Consider the following 19,636-nt stretch of genomic DNA (forward strand, 5'->3'; position numbering starts at 1 on the left):
AATTGAAGGTTGTATCGATCGGATACACATCAAGTATGATAAACAAGAACAAACTAAACTAAGAAAATAAATAATACAAAAAGTAAAGAACACGAAGAGTTCTCTAAATTGTCTTTCACCAAGAAAATGTGTTGTCACAAAGACGGTCAGCAAGACGTTCACATAAGAGTTTTAGCCTAATGTTGAATATATACTAATCTATACAAGTATATCCCTTGATTGAAGGGATTGTATCTATACTAAGAATCGATCCTCATCAAAAAGATATCGAATTTGCTATCTATTATATACATATATGTATCATTACCTAATATAAAAAGATTACATTAAATTATATAACTATACGCTGACACTGATAAGACTTGAGGTGCTAGCATTGATGGTGATGTTGAAGCTAATGTTGACAATTAATGTGTAGAATATTTGACTCATCAGATCATAAGGTGTCACCTTACATCCATTACTCTCATTTGCCCTCTAATTATCTTCATTGACACTATCCTTGTTCCACATTAGTCTCTCAATATCAATCATCATATATTGTCTTGTGAGTTCCTACACCCATCGTCCCCATCCCATTCCTTCGTGATCGACTTTTACCATAACCATAAATGTCACTACAACCGGTAATATCCATACAAGGCATGCATCGACATCCCATGTGGTCTTAATCATCATTACATTTCCCTACCCTCTAACCCTTCCATTATATCCCCTTTCGACCACCTCTTGGCACCATCAACACTCCATGTGGTCTCAACATTCGACAGCCTCTCTGCCATTATCGGTCACAACCCTCACCCCTTTTTAAATCACCGATCATTAGTAATAAATAACTAGTAACAATTACAAGTTTAGGTCTCTCCATTTTTATTATACTCGAGCTTTGATGGTTGATACACTTCAAGTATTAAGAACAAACGTAAACTAATCTAAGAAAAATAAAGAACAGAAACTAAATAAAATAGTAAGTTCTCCAAATTGTCTTTCACCAAGAAGACGAGTTGTCACAAAGACGATTATGACACCAATCCCTATTATCAACATTATAGTTTACCCTAATGTTATATATGTATATATATATATATATATATATATATATATATATATATATATATACAAGTATATCCCTTGATTGAAGGGATTTCGTCTAATCTATACTAAGAACCGATCATATCACAAAGATGCTGCATCTGTGATATGTTCTATACTTATCTACATCATTACCTAATATACAGAAGATGACACAGAATAACTACGCTATGCGCTGATGCTGATAAGCTTGTTACGTTGGCGTTGTCGATGGTATAGTCATTGATGCTAACAGATAGTGTGTGGAGTTTTTGAAACATCAGATCATAAGGTGTGACCTTACAATCTCCCCCTATAACGCCCGTAGATCCGGGCTAGTCAATTTAGAGGCAATAAGTGTCGAAAATGACTTTTCGACAAATGATTATTTAGAATAATTAATCTTAACCAAGTTGTACAATATGTCTCAAGGTTTCCGTACATATAAAGAACGCCAAAATCCGAGTTATAACGAAGAAGTTATGACCCGTTGAAGTTTCGCGACGGAACCGGCACGATACCGGGAAGCGTAAATAGTGAATTTATGATAGAATGAGATTTAGCCTTAGTAATCTAAATGAAAGTCGTAGAATATGTTAAACTAAGAACATCGATAAAAAGAACACCCAAATCTGACTTCATATGAAGAAGTTATGATTTTTCGAAGTTTCGGAATAACAGTTTACAACCTGAAATTCGAATATTAGATTGAGTGATTTTTAGCCGATACGACCTAAACGAGAATCAAAGATCTCGTTAAAATTAGCATAACGAGAAAAAGATGGGCGAAAACGGACGTCGGATGAAGAAGTTATGAGGATTTAACGGACCAATCCTGTCCCGGCTTGTTGATAGTATAAATTTTAAAATCGAGTCAAAATTAGCCGACAGAGTCTAAACAAAAGTTGTAGAGTACGTTCCCACCTTCGCGTGGATATAAAGAACGTCAAAGATGGAGTTTGTATGAGAAAGTTACGAATTTTTAAAGATTAAACTCGAATTTGCGAAGCTGTTGCTAGATGCGATGACGTGGCCAAATCTCAGCCGTCGCTTGCTGAGCACGCCTCGCTTCGGATGGGTGACACCTGTCCTCGCATATGCCCCGTGTAATCTGAAGACACCCAACATCCAAGTACGCTTCGCGTGCGAAGTCCCTACGCTCCGCGTTCTAGCCTTCCTCGGTCCAGGAGAAGCCACGTCGCACCACCGAGCCTTCGCCACCTGTAATCTCTATCTGAATTACGCCCCACGTAAGGTCCTCAGTATGCCCAGCGTACTCCGAGGCTGCGACCTATAAAAGGGAAGCAAAACCTCTCGGATTTTTCACACATTCCACCATAACTTTCTCTCTCTACTTTCTCTCACTACCCCCTAACCCTCTCCTAAGCCTAGGTAAACCCCCTAGCACCCAAAGGAAGCCCCGAGGCTCCTGGAGTCCCGAGAAAAAAAGGATCTTTCGGTTTCGAAACGCTGCTCCAAATAAAGTTCCAGTTTTCGATAAAATTTGTTGTAAGTGTGCTATGCTTGCGCAACTTTTAATATAGCTTTCAAATAGTTATAGGAATGTTATTAGGTCCTTAAAATAATTATTTGGGCTATTGTTATGAATTATATTGAGTGTTATTTAACACTTATATGATAATAATAATAGTCAGACTATTAATTTGCCGCGATTATCGTTAAACTAAACCCTAGTGGTATTGATACTAGGTTTTATCGAAGGAAATTGTTTTAAGAGTATCGAAGTGCTGTTCGAGTACTAAGTCACCACCTTTCAGGTGAGTGCATGGTCCCTTTAATCTTACACATAGATATGAAGTATTTAATATAAATTACGTGTTGTGAGTGCATAGTCCCTTTCATCTTACATATAGATATGAAGTATTTTATATAAACTACGTGTTATGTGTGCATATTATCTGAATACTTGCTGTCTATGCTGGACGAACATTTTATACATGTTTTAAATGATTTAAACTGTATACGTATTTAATATATACGAATATCTCGGGTATGACATGGGTAGATGAATGATGAGAAACAAAAGATGATTTGAGTAAACATTGGCAGCTATAGACTTAGCGTCTAATAAACATTGGCAGCTATGGACTTAGTGCCTATTAGAAAAACACTGGTAGCTATGGACTTAGTACCTGTTAGGAACTGGTAGCTATGGAATTAGTACCTGTTAGGAATTGGTAGCTATGGACGTAGTACCTATTAGATAAACACTGGTACTTATGGATTTAGTACCCGATGAATAGACTATAGCAGCTATGGAATTAGTGCTTTATGAACGAACATTGGCAATTATGGATTTAATGCCAGTCCTATAACCCTGGAAGTAAGGGACTTCGAAATAAAAGAATGCAGGATAGATGACTCTTAGGATAAATCCTTAAGAGTAAAGAACATAATGGGGATGGGTAATTGGGTTGATTGTTTGATTGTTTAAACATAATGATTATATAATTGTGGGTTGAAAACCCTATGTACTCACCAAGTTTACCAACCTAACCCACTCAGTTTATTTATATCACAGGTGTTGATATGAAATTACATGACACTGAGAGATTTAAAGAGATGTATATCACTAGTGTAAATAAATGTAAGTTCTGTTTATGCTTATGTTTCTGTATTAACGATGACATCCCAAATGTTTTGAAATGAATAAAATACGTTTCTTCGAAAATGTTTTAATAACGAATTTATCGTGTTTTTCTGGGAACAAATTCGGCAACATTTTTATTAAAAGTAGAACTCTGGTTTTTATAAAGCATAAACAAAATCGGTCTTTTCTGGCTGTGAAAATGGGGATGTTACACCCCCTATCTGATGATGTCAAAAATGATATTCAGTGAATTCTTCATTTTGTGCTCCCCATGAGAGTAAGAATGAAGTTTTAACGTTCCAAATTTAACTAATGTTGCCCCCCTGAGAAGATGAATAATGTATCAAGCAGTTAAGGGAGAATTTATAAATCGTAGTGGATGGTAGATGAATAGGTGCAGATGACGAGTTGGGCTGAAAATATGGAACGACTTGACTTAACTAGGTGAGAATGTAGATATTAGCTTGACTCGACCCCCCTAGATTGTGCTTTTCTGTATAGATTCCGTCCCCATTTTTGACATTAGCAGTAAACATGGGAATAGAGTTTCTTTAGCTTGTAGTTAAGTAGGATTATGATGTCTCTTCATTGTATTCGCTTAAACTATAATTTACTGACATAGTATTTTGAGATTTCATCAGCGTGTGGTTTCATACACTGATTCATAAAATTCAAAAGAAGAATTTATGGAAAGAATGGTTTGATGTGTGTGATTAGCTGTGGTGTTTTAGCTTAACAATCAACATAGATTTTTGCAAGCTCTCATCAGCATACGGTACATTACACATATTCATAAAGCTTTAAAGAAGAATATCATGGCAAGAATGGGTTGGTGCGTGTGATAGCCTACGGTACATAGACTAACCATCTGCACAGTGTTTCAAACTTTTATCAGTTTGTGGTATTTCACAGTGAATCATCAAGTTTTATTAAGAAGAAATTAATGAAAGAATGGATTGTTTCAGTCATGCTGAGGTGGAATCAGCGTGAGTCATAAACAATGTTAACTCATCAACAAAAAGTGGTTCAAACTTTTGTATCATAGAGTTAAGTTGTAGTGTAGAACTATAAAGTTCACCGTCAATTCTATAGAATGGTACAAAAATAATAATAAATAATATAAGAATACAACAAAAGAGTTAGTCAAACAAGGAAAGGAATATGCAACCTTTTTAGAGGCTCTCTATATAGCCTTTTTTAGAAGATCTTTTGCACAATATCTTCAAAAAGTTTTTTTTTGAAGTAATTACTCATTTATTAAATTTTTTGTTTCAAATATCCATCCTTCGAGATCGGATATAAAAGAGAACACAAGTGAAGATAAATATACAATACATCTCACTGTAAATCAAGAATGATGAACCAACAAATCACTAAAACATTCCAGATGGACACTAAGCTTCATATTTATCAAGAGCAAAAGAGAAGTAGAGATCAGTCTTTGTAACCAATGAGCTGACTTATTTAAATCCATGAAACCATTGTGTCCTCAAGATCAACATGAGGGCATTCAAGGTTTTATCAGATTACGAGTTAGTAGATGAAAAGAAGACTTACTACATTGATGGTTGCTCTTTGCATCCATAACAGTGAGTGGAGGAGAAGTAGGGTATCCTCAAGAAGAAGAAGTCATGATGCCACTCTTTTTCTCAGCACCAAGAGCATTGAGATCTTTCAGCTCTTACAAACTTTGAAGAAGGAGATGTAAATAAATCTTATATAGGTATGTAAGATGAATAGGAGAGAAAAGAGAATATTTGTAAATACTATAATCGAAGCTTAAACAAGTTATGTAAAATCCATAAACATAATAAAAGCATCATTTGTTTTTGTATTTTTTTTGTTTTTTAGAAAGCAATTAGAAGTAACCAAAAGAGTTAGAAACTAGTTAAATCATTAAAACCATGCCAAGATATGCAATCAATTTGTTTAAAGTCTTCTCGTCCAATGTCTTAGTGAAAATATAAGCCAGTTGATTAATGGAACGAATGTCAAACAAATTCACTTTTCCTTTTTGGACTATGTCTCTGATGAATTGATGACGGATGTCGATGTGCTTGGTCTTGGAGTGTTGAACTGGATTTTGTATCATCTGAATGGCGTTAGTGTTGTCACAACATATGGGAATCTTCGAAAAGTTAGACCATAATCCAAGATCGGATTCTGAATCCATAGAATCTGACCACAACGCCTTCCAATGGCAACATATTCAATTTCATTGGTAGAACAAACCACTAATGTCTGATTTTTGTTGGATCAACTTACCAATATATTTATAAGCATTTAATCTCCTCCTTAAGTGCTTTTGTGATCGATGTCACATCCACCATGATCAGTTTCATTGTAACCCACCAGCTTGAACTTAAAATCACGAGGGTACCATAACCCAATATTGGGTGTATGCTTTAAGTAACGAAAGATCCTTTTCATAATGAGACGATGAGATCCCTTAGGATTAGCTTCACAATGAGCACATAATATAGTATCAAACTGTGACACCCCAAAACCACGAACGGCGGAAACGTTCAGGGGTGGATGACGTCATATACAATATCACAACAGTGTAATATAATAAACAAGCAACAACATCATCCATTGCATTATAAGTAAAATTTTAATACATGTGTGTTTCTTTCATTGTAGTAAGACACCAAAAATATATAATCAAAATAAAAGACGAGACTTGTCTGCTCCGTCTTCTCAAAACCTGGCCTCCGTACCTGTCTACTGATGATCTGAGAATACAAGTTATTTTGAAAGCGAGTATCAGCTTTAAAGCTGGTGAATTCATAAGTATATATGTGTCATTGCCTTGTTTGTGAAAATCTATTATAAAGGCCATGTAAATCGTTAAATGAAAATGTTGATGTACGAATGAAAAACCCTAGAAAACCCCTTATATCCTATCAGTTTGAGATGTAGTCTTCTACCAAGACCCGAATGTTTTGTAAGTAAAATGATAGTTTTCCTTTAATTTTTTAGTACTAAAGTACTTAGTCTAACTCATCGTTTATGTGAAAGAATCACAAAATAAAGTAAACAGGAAAATATACTATTGTAAGTGTTGTCACTGGGTACTAGGACTAACACAACATATGTAACTGTTATCCCAAGGTACTAGGATTAACACGACCTATATAACCTAATGAACATCCGAAGATTATCCAATTGTCCTCTGTAGCAGCAGCAGGGGGAAGGAAGGGTTAGTCCCTGTAAAGGTACTCCTAGTATAAGTAATAACTGTAGGTATCCGTAGATGTTCATCACCCACTATTGCTAACAGATGGGTTCCGAAATGGTTAGTCCCGTCCATATATCCCGAGGTACTAGGGATAGGGGCCCATCTAGGTATCCCGAGGTACTGGGGATAGGGTCCTGTCTAGATATCCCGAGGTACTAGGGATATGTAGGAAGATTTACACAGAAGGTACTAATAAATCATCCTCGCAATTCAAGATACAAGTATTCATGTTAATGTACACAATTAAGTGTATCTACGTAAAGGTACTCATGTAATGCGTTCATGTAAGCGTGTTCATGTATCATGTAAGTATATGTAAACGTACTCATGTATCATGTAATCAAATGTAAAGGTACTCATGTATCAGGTAATGTACTGGTATAGACTCATGAATGAACTGACTCTTGTGTGATTCCTTGTAATAGGAATTATGTTTGATATCTCCAAATTATCCCTATGATAATTTACTAGAATGTAATTGGTTGTTCAAGTAGGTTTATACACTCTTACTACTCAAGGGTGTGAGAAACTAAATGAAAACTGTAAACTATAACATCAATACATATATAAAAATATAAGTGTACATGCATAGTTTAGTTCAATAATGTAAAATGGTTTTATAAGACATCTTATGGGTTTTGAACAATAATTAACAATGACTTGATGTCATTTTTAATATACATTTCAAAGGTAAAACAATTGATAACAATGTGTTTTTAAGATTTAAAACCATTTCATGCATCACATTTTGTAGTATGTGAAAACTGTTAAATGACAAACACAGTTATAAAATACATAACAATGATTTAATAACATGTTTGTTTCTACTTGTATTCCCCCCCCCCCCCCTTTAAAGCATTTAAAATCATTTAAAACATTGATTAGGGGTATGAACTCACATGTAGTTGGTGATTGGGATGAACGGAACGGTATAAGATTGCTAGGTGTCAAGCGAGGACTTGTACACACATTACGATCCTAAAGAACATATAATCACACATATATGCACTCAATTAGTCTCAAATCACTAATTGATAATGTTAAGACATCCTAGACACAAATAAACACTTTATATAAGTGTTATAGGCCCTAAGGATTGCATCTAAGCTAATGTGGGACAAGGCACTTGTGTTTAGGGTTCCAAAGGACCCTATATGTGAGTTTACTCCCCATAGAACATCACACATGGAGTTTACGGTTGTAAACTCTTGATTTTACGACCGTAAACTCCCAACCATGGGTGTTTTGTGTGTTTTGAAGTCCCAAATGATTCCTAGAATTATTCCAACTTGGTGGTTAAGTCCTTGGAAGGGTTTAAGGTCTAGAAATAATCCAATTAAGAGTTTACGGCCCTAAGGCCATTCCCTTTAGATTTTACGGCCGTAAACTCTAAGTATAGGGTGTTTTTGTTGTTTTCAAGCCTCTTGCTTTTGAAGGATGTGTTCTAGACAATTGTTTAAGGCAAATGGGGACCCCAGGTACACTTTGGTGCCATTCTTTCATGTTTACGGCCCAAGAGCATTCTATTGGCCATAAAATCACTTTGATAAGTGATTTGGATGAGTTTTGGTCCTTCAATTAAGTGGAAACAATTCCTTGTAAAGGTCTAGGGCTTTAGGTGTCTTGAAAATACCCTTTTGTCCATTTTCTATGGAGTTTACGGCCTAAGATACACTTGGGCCGTAAACTCTCATTTGTTTGTGTTCTTTGATGTTCTTAAGGCCTTACACTAAATGGGAACTAGTCTAGATAAAAGTCTTAAAACTTTAGAGGCCTTAAAACACCATTTTGACTTCAAGGGAGTTTACGGCCTAAGCAACTTTTGGGCCGTGAACTCCCCAAACTTGAATGATTTATGGTTGTTTTCTTGTCCCTAACACACATACATATGAGTCTAAGGCAGTTGTATAACATAAGGGTCGGTTTCGGCTTCGTTTCGGGAGTTTACCGCCCAATAACACCTTGGGGAGTAAACTCCTAGATCTAATGATTTAGCCATCTAAATCATGTTATAAACACATATAAAGCTTTCTAACATTACTATAAAGAGTTACTCACGTTTTGGTATAAAAACCCGAAGATCCGTGAGAGAGAAAATGGCTTTTCTCTAGTTGGAAATGTGAATAATGAATGAATTTGGTTCAGAATTCTATTTATAGTCCTGAGATATTTTTGGCAGAAAATATTTTATTCCTGAAATGATCTCTAATAAAATAGAGTGTTGGAATAACAGTGTTGCACAAAACCCTAGTGCACCCACTCTCCTGATATTTCCTGAAGTGTAAACCCTGAATTACTCAAACTTACGCGAAAAGTCTGAAAATTAACCGTGACTGCTATAACTTCTATTGAAGTGATATAGTTTGTACAGAATGGAAATTTCGGGTTGTCACATCGTCCCCCCCGTTAGAAGGAATTTTGTCCCGAAATTAGAATTTAAGCAAATAAGAAGTTACAAATAACTACGCGAAAAGGTGAGGGTATTTTAGTTTCATCTGATCCTCACGTTCCCAAGTGAATTCTGGTCCACACTTTGCGTTCCAGCGCACCTTCACTATCGGGATACGGCTCTGCTTTGTTTGCTTGACCTCTCGGTCCATGATCTCTACTGGTTCCTCCATGAAGTTGAGGCTCTCGTTGATCTCGATCTCGTCGAGTGGAATAACAAGAGTCTCATCCGATAGACACTTTTTCAAGTTCGAGACGTGGAAGGTAGGATGTACGTTACTGAGTTCTTGCGGTAGATTGAGTTTGTAAGCTACAGGGCCGATTCTTGCGAGAATCTCGAAAGGCCCTATGTATCTTGGATTGAGCTTCCCACGCTTTCCAAAGCGTATCAAGCCCTTCCAGGGTGAGACCTTCAGTAGGACTCGGTCGCCCACCTGGAACTCCAAAGGTTTCCTACGCTTATCAGCGTAGCTTTTCTGTCGGTCTCTAGAGGCTTTCAATCGTTCACGAATTTGAACGATCTTCTCTGTCGTTTCCCGAATGATCTCTGGACCCGTGAGAGTGCTTTCGGGAACTCGTCCCTTAGCTAACTGGGTATCACCCACTTCAGCCCAGCATAGAGGGGATCTGCACTTTCAGCCATAGAGGGCCTCGAATGGAGCAGCCTTTATGCTCGTGTGATAACTGTTGTTGTAGGAAAATTCAACAAGGGGTAAATGAGTATCCCAAGATTTTCCAAAGTCAATCACACAGGCACGCAACATATCTTCTAAGGTTTGGATAGTTCTCTCACTTTGCCCGTCGATCTGTGGATGGTAGGCCATACTCATGTCCAGCCTAGTTCCTAGGGAATTTTGTAATGATTGCCAGAACCTCGAAGTGAATCTACTATCTCTATCTGAGATGATAGATAAAGGAACACCGTGCAGCCTTACAATCTCCCTAATGTAAGTCCTGGTAAGTTTCTCCATCTTGTCTGTTTCTTTGATCGGTAGGAAATGTGCAGACTTGATCAGTCTATCGACGATGACCCATATGGAATCAAGTCCACCCGTCGTCTTGGGCAACTTGGTTATGAAGTCCATAGTGATCCGCTCCCACTTCCATTCTGGTATCTCCGGTTGTTGTAGAAGACCGAAGGGTTTCTGGTATTCGACCTTGACTTTTGCGCAAGTAAGGCATTTACTCACGAAGGTAGCAATATCTGCTTTCATGTTAGGCCACCAGTATAGCTTTTTATGATCCAGATACATCTTATCTGAACCCGGGTGGACGGAATAACGAATGTTGTGAGCTTCGGTCATGACCAAGTCTCTGAAGCCACCGTGTTTCGGTGTCCACATCCGATCCATGAGGTATAAGGCTTCGCCACCCTTGACTTCCAAGTTCTTATCCATCCCTCTAAGGGATTCACCAGCCACGTTTTCAGGTTTCAAAGCATCGAGCTGAGCCTCCTTTATTTGCGTGGACAAGTGTGAATGGATAGTTAGAGTCAAAGATTTGACCCTACGACCAGAATATTCTTTCTGACTTAGGGCGTCGGCTACTACATTGGCTTTACCCGGATGATAACGAATTTCGCATTCGTAATCGCTGAGTAGCTCGACCCACCGTCGTTGTCTCATGTTGAGCTCTTTCTAGTCCAAAATGTGTTGTAGACTCTTATGGTCCGTAAAGATCGTGCTTTTTGTACCATATAGGTAATGTCGCCAGATCTTCAGAGAAAACACAACTGCTCCTAGTTCAAGATCGTGGGTTGTGTAGTCGACCTCATGTGTCTTCAGCTGTCTCGAGGCATAGGCGATGACTTTACCTCGTTGCATCAGAACACATCCGAGGCCTTGATTGGATGCATCACAATAGACAATGAAGTCTTCTATCCCTTTGGGGAGGGATAGTATCGAGGCGGTGCACAAGGCTTGTTTGAGCGTTTGGAACGCTCTTTCCTATTTCTCTTCCCAGTCAAAGGCCACGCCTTTCTGGGTCAGGGTTGTAAGAGGTTTCGCTATGCTGGAGAAGTTCTGAATGAACCTGCGATAATAGCCAGTTAGACCTAGAAATTGACGAATATCAGTAGGTGTCTTTGGTGCTGACCAGTTCTCGATGGCCTTAATTTTGGAAGGGTCCACGTGTATTCCCTCTTCGCTAACAACATGGCCCAAGAATTCGACTCGCCGAATCCAAAATTCGCACTTTGAGAACTTCGCGTAGAGCTTCTCCGATCGCAATGTTTCTAAGATTTTTCGGAGATGTTGACTATGTTCCTCCTTACTTCGAGAGTAGATGAGTATGTCATCAATGAAGACTATGACGAACTGATCCAAGTAAGGATGATACACCCTATTCATCAGATCCATGAATACTGCGGGCGCGTTAGTTAATCCGAACGGCATCACTACAAATTCGTAGTTACCATAATGAGTTCGGAAGGCTGTCTTGGGAACATCCTCCTCTAACACTCGTAGTTGGTGATATATGGATCGCAGATCTATCTTCGAGAAGTAGTTGGCTCCTTGAAGTTGATCAAATAAATCGTCAATGAGGGGCAAGGGATAACGATTTTTAATGGTAAGTTTGTTGAGTTCTCTATAGTCAATGCACATGCGAAACGATCCATCTTTCTTCTTGACGAACAAGACCGGTGCTCCCCATGGTGAGAAGCTTGGTCGAATGAATCCCTTCTTGAGAAGTTCGTTAAGTTGACTGGAAAGTTCCTGCATCTCGGCCGGTTCCAAACGATAAGGAGATTTGGCTACTGGGGTAGCTCCTGGCACTAAGTCGATTCTGAACTCGACTTGGCGTTGCGGTGGTAAACCAGGAAGTTCTTCTGGGAATATGTCAGGAAAGTCGCGTACTTCTGGGATTTTCTGGATGTCCTTCAGTTCTTGACTGGTATCGACGACGTGTGCTAGGAATGCATGATATTCCTTTCGCAAGCACTTCTGGGCTTGAATGCACGAAATGATACGAAGGCTCGTACTAGGTTTGTCGCCGTAGATAATTAAGGTTTCGTTGTTAGGAAGGTTAAGACGAACTGCTTTTTCAAAGCACAAGAGGTCGGCGCGAAGAAGACTCAACCAATCCATACCGATGATAACGTCGAAACATTTAATTGTCACTGGCATGAGATCTATCTTGAAAGTATGGCCATCTAAAGCTAAGGTACAACCTACGTATATGCAGTTTGTACTCTCTATTTTCCCGTTAGCCATTTCTACCGTGAATGAATTATCTAATGCACATGGTTTTTGTTTAAGCAGGTGTGCAAATTTGTGACTTACGAAACTTTTCTCGGCTCCACTATCGAAAAGTATGCAAGCATATGAGTTATCGAGGAGGAACGTACCAGTAACTATCGTAGGATCAGCTACTGCTTCCTCGTGGCCTAGGGCCATAACTCTTCCTACTCCACCATCCATCCCCGCTTTAGGGCAGTTCCTCTTGTAATGGCCCACTTCGCCACAACCGTAGCAGGCTTGGCCCATACCGGCATTAGGGACCTGGGCGGCTTGAGCTGTTGGAGCCTTGCAGTAACGGGCAGTGTGCCCCTTCCTGTTGCAGTTAGAGCAGAACATCTCCTTGCAAGGTCCGTGGTGGTGGAAGTTGCACTTGGTGCACTTCGGAAGGGTTCCAACATAAGTTTTTGCTGGTAAGGGGTTCGCAGGGACAACCGGAGTCACTGTGGCAGCATTGACCGCCACAAGTTGTTGTTTATTGGAGGATCCTTGCGAAGCCCCTCTTTTCCTCTTATTCCACCCCTTCTTGTTGTAGTCGGGGTTGGACTTTTGTGGTACAGGTGTAGGGTTTGTTGGGTTCTGAGGTTTCCGGTGATCTATGAGAGATTGTGCCAGTTCCTTGGCACTATCAAAAGTAATAGGCCTGGAAGCTATAACACTTGATTGGATCTGGGGCGACAGCCCCCAGATATATCTCTCTATCTTTTTGCTCTGGGGAGAAACCATGTCAGGGCATAAGTTTGCCAGATCACAGAACCTATTCGTGTAGGTTCCTATGTCAGATCCAACCATTTGCAGGCTCCAGAGTTCCTGCTTGAGTTTTTGTATTTCTCCCCGAGGATAGTACTCTCTCATTAGCATGTCCTTCAAGTGTTCCCAGTTGATGGAATACGCCACCACCAGAGTCAGGTACTTAACATGGTCGTTCCACCATGTTAGTGCCCTATCAGAGAAGGTACAAGCTGCGAACTTGACCTTGTTGCTTTCTTGGCAAGCGCAGATTTCAAAGACAGATTCCATCTTTTCAATCCACTGCCTTAACACCATAACTCCACCAGTACCATTGAAGTTGCGGGGTTTGGCGTTTGTGAAGTCCTTGTAGGTGCATTCCCGAGGGTGTCCATGGCTTTCATCGTGGTTCGAGGGAGGTGCACCTGTTCCCGATCCACTAGGGACATGAGTGTTGATTGCTGACACAGCAGCTGCAACTGCTGCTGTGAAAGCTGCCTGGAACATGTTGGCATCAAAGGGGTTAGGTGGTAGAGGAGGTTGAGGTTGTGGTGGTGGTGGAGGCGGTGGTATCGGTGTTTCGTTGTTTGGGTTACGCCTTGTACTTCTGCGTGGCGGTATCTTTAACTATACGTTTAAAAGATGACGACATGGATAAGAATAAATGATTTATGAATGTGTCCCATGGACTAACTCCCCATAGTCCAACAACAGAATGAATAGAATGACTAACTGAAAATGAAAGCAGTTGGATAATAATTTCCATAAGATTAGATATCTGTCAATAATACTGGAATTACAGATGTATCAAGTTCGGGAAAAATGGCCTAGAAGTAGGCCCTACATCAACCAAGATGGAAAATTTTGACAGAATCAAGACTAGATCAAGAACTAACAGGTCTAAGATTTATACAGATAGGAAATTAGACCCAAGTTTTACATAAACTAGGTTATATCCAAAAGATGAGTCGACGATCTTCTATCGGCGACGAGAGCTGCTTGCATGAGTCCTCGATCCCGACAGTAGGCGTTCAACGTCCCTTATACGCCTGTCCGACCTTGCTTGCTGAGCTCGAATTTCTCTAACTTCAGCTCGGGTTTCAGCAAGTTCCCTCTGTAGATTTGCATTGCGGACTAGAGTCCTTTCATGGGCAGACTCTAGTTGGCGAATGTGGACAGTGTTAACACCAGAGTTGGCGTCAACTTCCAAAACTTGATTGATAGTCGCTTGAGCCATTATCGTGTTCCGAGAAATCCTACGCACCATGATTGGTAGGACTCTATCAGCAGAACCTCCTTCGGTGAGGTTGTAGAAACTTCGGTCTCCATTGTAGGGAATGGGTTGACCTTGTTCCTGACTCCATTTAGTCAAGCTAATGGCCCACAAGGGTGTGGGTCCTTGAAACACAGGGCGGGGGTTCGGGTTTGGGTTTTGAGCATTTGGGGGTAGGTTGTTGACTTCTGGCTCCGAGTCAGAACTATCAGAAAAACCCTCAGCATGGTGATCATCTAAAGGGATTGAGTGATCATCTTTTGGTTCTGCCTCTAGCCAACCATCATTGCCTTGGTTTGGGAAGTACGGATCGCCATGGTGAAATCCAGCCATTTTAATCTACGCGAGAAAAGGGATATAAGAAATAGCTAAAATAGACAAACTAACTAAGATAATTTCAGTAAGCTCAAATACCCATATGGTATTTCTTTATGGTTGTGTTGGTAAGTTTTTAGACTTGTTGCCACATCACAACCATTCTTGGGCATATGCTAATCACTCCTCGGACCAGCATAGTTGATCAAGCTATGCCATTCCCAAGACTGATCATATATCCCCAAGCTTACTTGTGATATTCAACAATCGTAATACTTTTGTTCTTGTCATTGTGACGCTGATTTTAGTATGAATTCAGGCACGTATACTTACTCAATTATTTTATTATTTATAAGTATAACTCTTAGACAGAGTGTTTTAATCCCATGTATTTATAGTTAGTATATCTTTTATGGGTTGATATACTTAATTCACTATAAACAATGCTCTGATACCAATCTGTCACACCCCAAAACTACGAACGGCGGAAACGTTCAGGGGTGGATGACGTCATGTACAGCATCACAACAGTGTAATATAATAAACAAGCAACAACATCATCCATTGCATTATAAGTAAAGTTTCAATACATGTGTGTTTCTTTCATTCTAGTAAGACACCAAAAATATATAATCAAAATAAAAGACGAGACTTGTCTGCTCCGTCTTCTCAAAACCTGGCCTTCGTACCTGTCTACTGATGACCTGAGAATACAAGTTATTTTGAAAGCGAGTATCAGCTTTAAAGCTGGTGAATTCATAAGTATATATGTGTCATTGCCTTGTTTGTGAAAATCTGTTATAAAGGCCATGTAAATCGTTAAATGAAAATGTTGATGTACGTATGAAAAACCCTAGAAAATCCCTTATTTCCTATCAGTTTGAGATGTAGTCTTCTACCAAGACCCGAATGTTTTGTAAGTAAAATGATAGTTTTCTTTTAGTTGTTTAGTACTAAAGTACTTAGTCTAACTCATCGTTTATGTGAAAGAATCACAAAATAAAGTAAACAGGAAAATGTACTATTGTAAGTGTTGTCACTGGGTACTAGGACTAACACAGCATATGTAACTGTTATCCCAAGGTACTAGGGTTAACACGACCTATATAACCTAATGAACATCCGAAGATTGTCCAATTGTCCTCTGTAGCAGCAGCAGGGGGAAGGAAGGGTTAGTCCCTGTAAAGGTACTCCTAGTATAAGTAATAACCGTAGGCATCCGTAGATGTTCAATTGGTTCCTCAGGAATTTCTTTAGTTCCACTCGTGCTTGGTTTGTCGAAACCGGAGGGTGTGTTGATGGGTTCTGTAATGTGTCTTCCTTTAACCCTCCATGTAGTCTGCTCAGATAGGCCAACGGTTTCATCTGCGTTGTCAATTGGAGCAGACCAGAAGTAGTCATCGCATCCTTCAACATTATCTTTGTCGACCAAGATTCTTAATTCTGCCGTTTGCCTTTGAGTGACCCCAGTAACAACATAAACCTAATTTAACACATTCTGAACCTTTTGATAGACCATGGCCCTTTCCTTGAGTTTCGGTTTTAGTTCTTTGGACGGACGAGCAAATTCAACCGAGTTTTCTGATATTAGTGGTTTTTCATTCTCGGTTTCATTTTTCATAAACTTAGAGCAATCAACTTCGTCCTCTACAGAGATTTCACTCATCTCGCTTTCCATATCAAATTCAAACATATTTTCTAAGTTTATTTAATGTTCATTGTCAAGTTTGGTAGTTGAGAGATCGAATGATTGAATAGTTTCAGATTTAATTTTTAGCCTATCATTTTCATCTAGGATATCTTTTAGCATGCTTTTGTGTTCCTTAGAGTCGATGAAGGTTTCTATCTTTTCCAGACCTAGCCTATAAGACATAGATGTCTCTTCGGAGGACACTACTGATTCACATTCTGCTATGATCTCATCTTCCTTAAATTCAAGAAAGGGAAATATCATTTTATGAATTTTCTTTCCAATTTCACAGCTTAAATGTAATTGAGCAATATTAGTATACAGTCGCCTAGCAATTAAACAGAAAACATTTCTTTGTTTTAAAAACTTTAAATTGTCTCTTTGCAAATAAATACTTTCGTCCCTAGATCTAACTAACTCTGCTTCCTTCAGCTCAAACCACATTCTTCTTTCCGCACTTTTTGAAGACAACCTGTTGAGTTGGTCAGTTAGGTTAGAATTCGCTAAGCGAGTTTATATGAGGCTACTACTTAGGTTAGAAAATTTAAAGTTTAATTCATTTAATTCTTCTTGATAATCTTTTTTTGGAATTTTTCGCAGTCGTTGATCTTCTCACTCACTGCCTTGGCCGCAAAACACTTATTTTCGGTCAGGTTCGGTTCCTTATCTGCACTTTCGGTTGATGGATCAGCAGTAACAATAAAACACTTTCCAGCTGAACCATCTTCCTTTGCCACAAAAGCCTTTCCATGAGTAGGCCTTCTAACCTATTCATCTTCAAAGTAGGTTGACTAAACTTCTATGCCACCGAACTCATCTTGATTTCCTCTAACTTGCGCATATAATACGCCTCATCATCTTCACCCTCTCTCTTCTCAGCCATTTTTCTCAACATGCAATCTTTGGCAAAATGGTTCTTGCCATGATAGTAGTTACAGTCGTATCCAGAATCTCCTGCAAGCTTGCTCTCCTTTTTCTCTTCATCCTTTTGAGAGGAGACTTTTGGTTCATCCTTTAACTTCTCAGAACTATAACTTCCCTGCCAGTTTCGGTTCTTGCTGACAGGAAATTTTCTCCTTGCAAATTTCTTTGGATTTGTGACCATCATCGCATACTCCTCACTTGTAAGGTCACATTCAGACATATCTGACTTTTCTTCTTCTTCTGCAATACTTTTTCCTTTAGAGACAAGAGCCAACGATCCAACACCAGAAACCACTTTCGCTTCCTTGGTTACTACACTTTCAGGGGACTTAAGTATCCCTACAAGTCTAGCCAGAGAATAAGACTTAAACTGTTCATGTGCCTTCATAGTGGAAACTACAACCATCCATTCCGGTCTCAGTCCGTTCATGAACGTCAATTTTTGTTCGATCAACGTTCTTTCTATTCCATGCTTGATCATCTTACTTAGGAGATGATTAAACCGATCACAAGTCTGTATAAGATTCTCTTCAGGTTTCTATTCGAAGACTCCAAATTCTGACAGTAGTAGGGTTTGAATTGAGTGTTCCAGATCTTCATCAGTTGAGTAAAGTTCCTTCAGCCTATCCCAGATTTCTTTAGCCGTTGTGCATGAACCAACCAACCGAAAGGTGTCAGATTGCAGGGCGAATTTTATCATTCTCATGGCCTTCACGTTACACAAGAGCTTATCTTTCTCATCCTGAGGCATCTTCTCTACATCTGTCACAAGCTTGTTGTAATCCTTTTGGGACTTAACAGTCGTGTTCGTTCCTGAATGTACAAACGGTCCAAGAGTGATAGCTTCCCAGATGAGATAGCCATTATCTTCAGATCCAACCACGTAGTCTTCAAAGTGATGAGCCCATACTTTGTAATCTTGAGTATAGAGTATGGGTACCCTTATTGTAGATCCAATGTTGTTTGAGAAGTTGATGGGGTTTGTATACGAATCATCGTGAGACATGGTGAGTTGTTAGAATCAAACCTGTAATCTCAAGATTATGGTTTTATTAGAAATTGAGTTACCGTCGATATGAAGAAGACGGCTTCTATTTATACGATAAAAGCGGAAACCCTAAAGTAATCTGAATACAGAAGGAATGTGTATTGATCACACAATCTCCAGCTCTGATACCAATTGTTAGAACTAAGTTCTTTCATGATCGAATGATTCTAAGCAAGTTAATAAATAATAACGTAATAAAGAACATGAGAATTGCACTGAATAGGTCAAATGATTATAACTTCAACACCTCAGATGAGCTCGACGAAGAACTTGAACTGTAGAGGAGTTTAGGGTTACAATGATAAACGTAATGAACGACCGCCTTCTATTATGAATACATGCATGCATATTTATATCAAAACCCTATTAGCTAATCCAGATAACTATCAAACTATTCTAGATAACCACGGATGGACAGGCCCAATCCGGGTACAAAACTTATGGCCCAAGACGCAACACAAATGGATTCAACAATGTCTCTACAATTATGGGGTCATAGTAGCCACCATGATGCAAGAAACTTTTATTGTATACTTGTAGTGTTTTTCATAAGCAACTATCTCTTTAGGAGTGTCCTTCATTTCATCGATCTAATCAAGTGGCTTTTCAAGGACGTATTCCTTATCCTCAAAGCGAAGCACCATCTTTATATTATGCATCCAACCATTGTAGCTGGTGTTATCCAATTGCACCTTTGCGCAAATGTTCAAAAGGGAGAAGTTGTTGTTGGAGGAGGAGGAGGAACTAGAAGCATCGATAGGATTAGACATCTGAAAGAAAAGAAAAGAAAGTTTTAGTTAGATAATACAATTCTTTAATATAACACCCAAATGAAATATCAAGTCTAGGATCCAACTTCACCATCAAAAACGAAATTTTAACGAATTAAGTTTTGAATGAAATTCCTAGATCTTTTGATAATCATCGAACTTTTCAATGACATATTTAATCCCGATTACGAACTTCTATTTGTGACTGGGATACCGAATATCACAAATAAGATGTGAATAACCATGCAAATTAACTTAGTACTCTCGATGTCATTTATTA

The sequence above is a fragment of the Lactuca saligna genome, chromosome 7 (genome assembly GCF_052625555.1).
Source record: "Lactuca saligna cultivar CGN05327 chromosome 7, ASM5262555v1, whole genome shotgun sequence".
Taxonomy (NCBI): domain Eukaryota; kingdom Viridiplantae; phylum Streptophyta; class Magnoliopsida; order Asterales; family Asteraceae; genus Lactuca; species Lactuca saligna.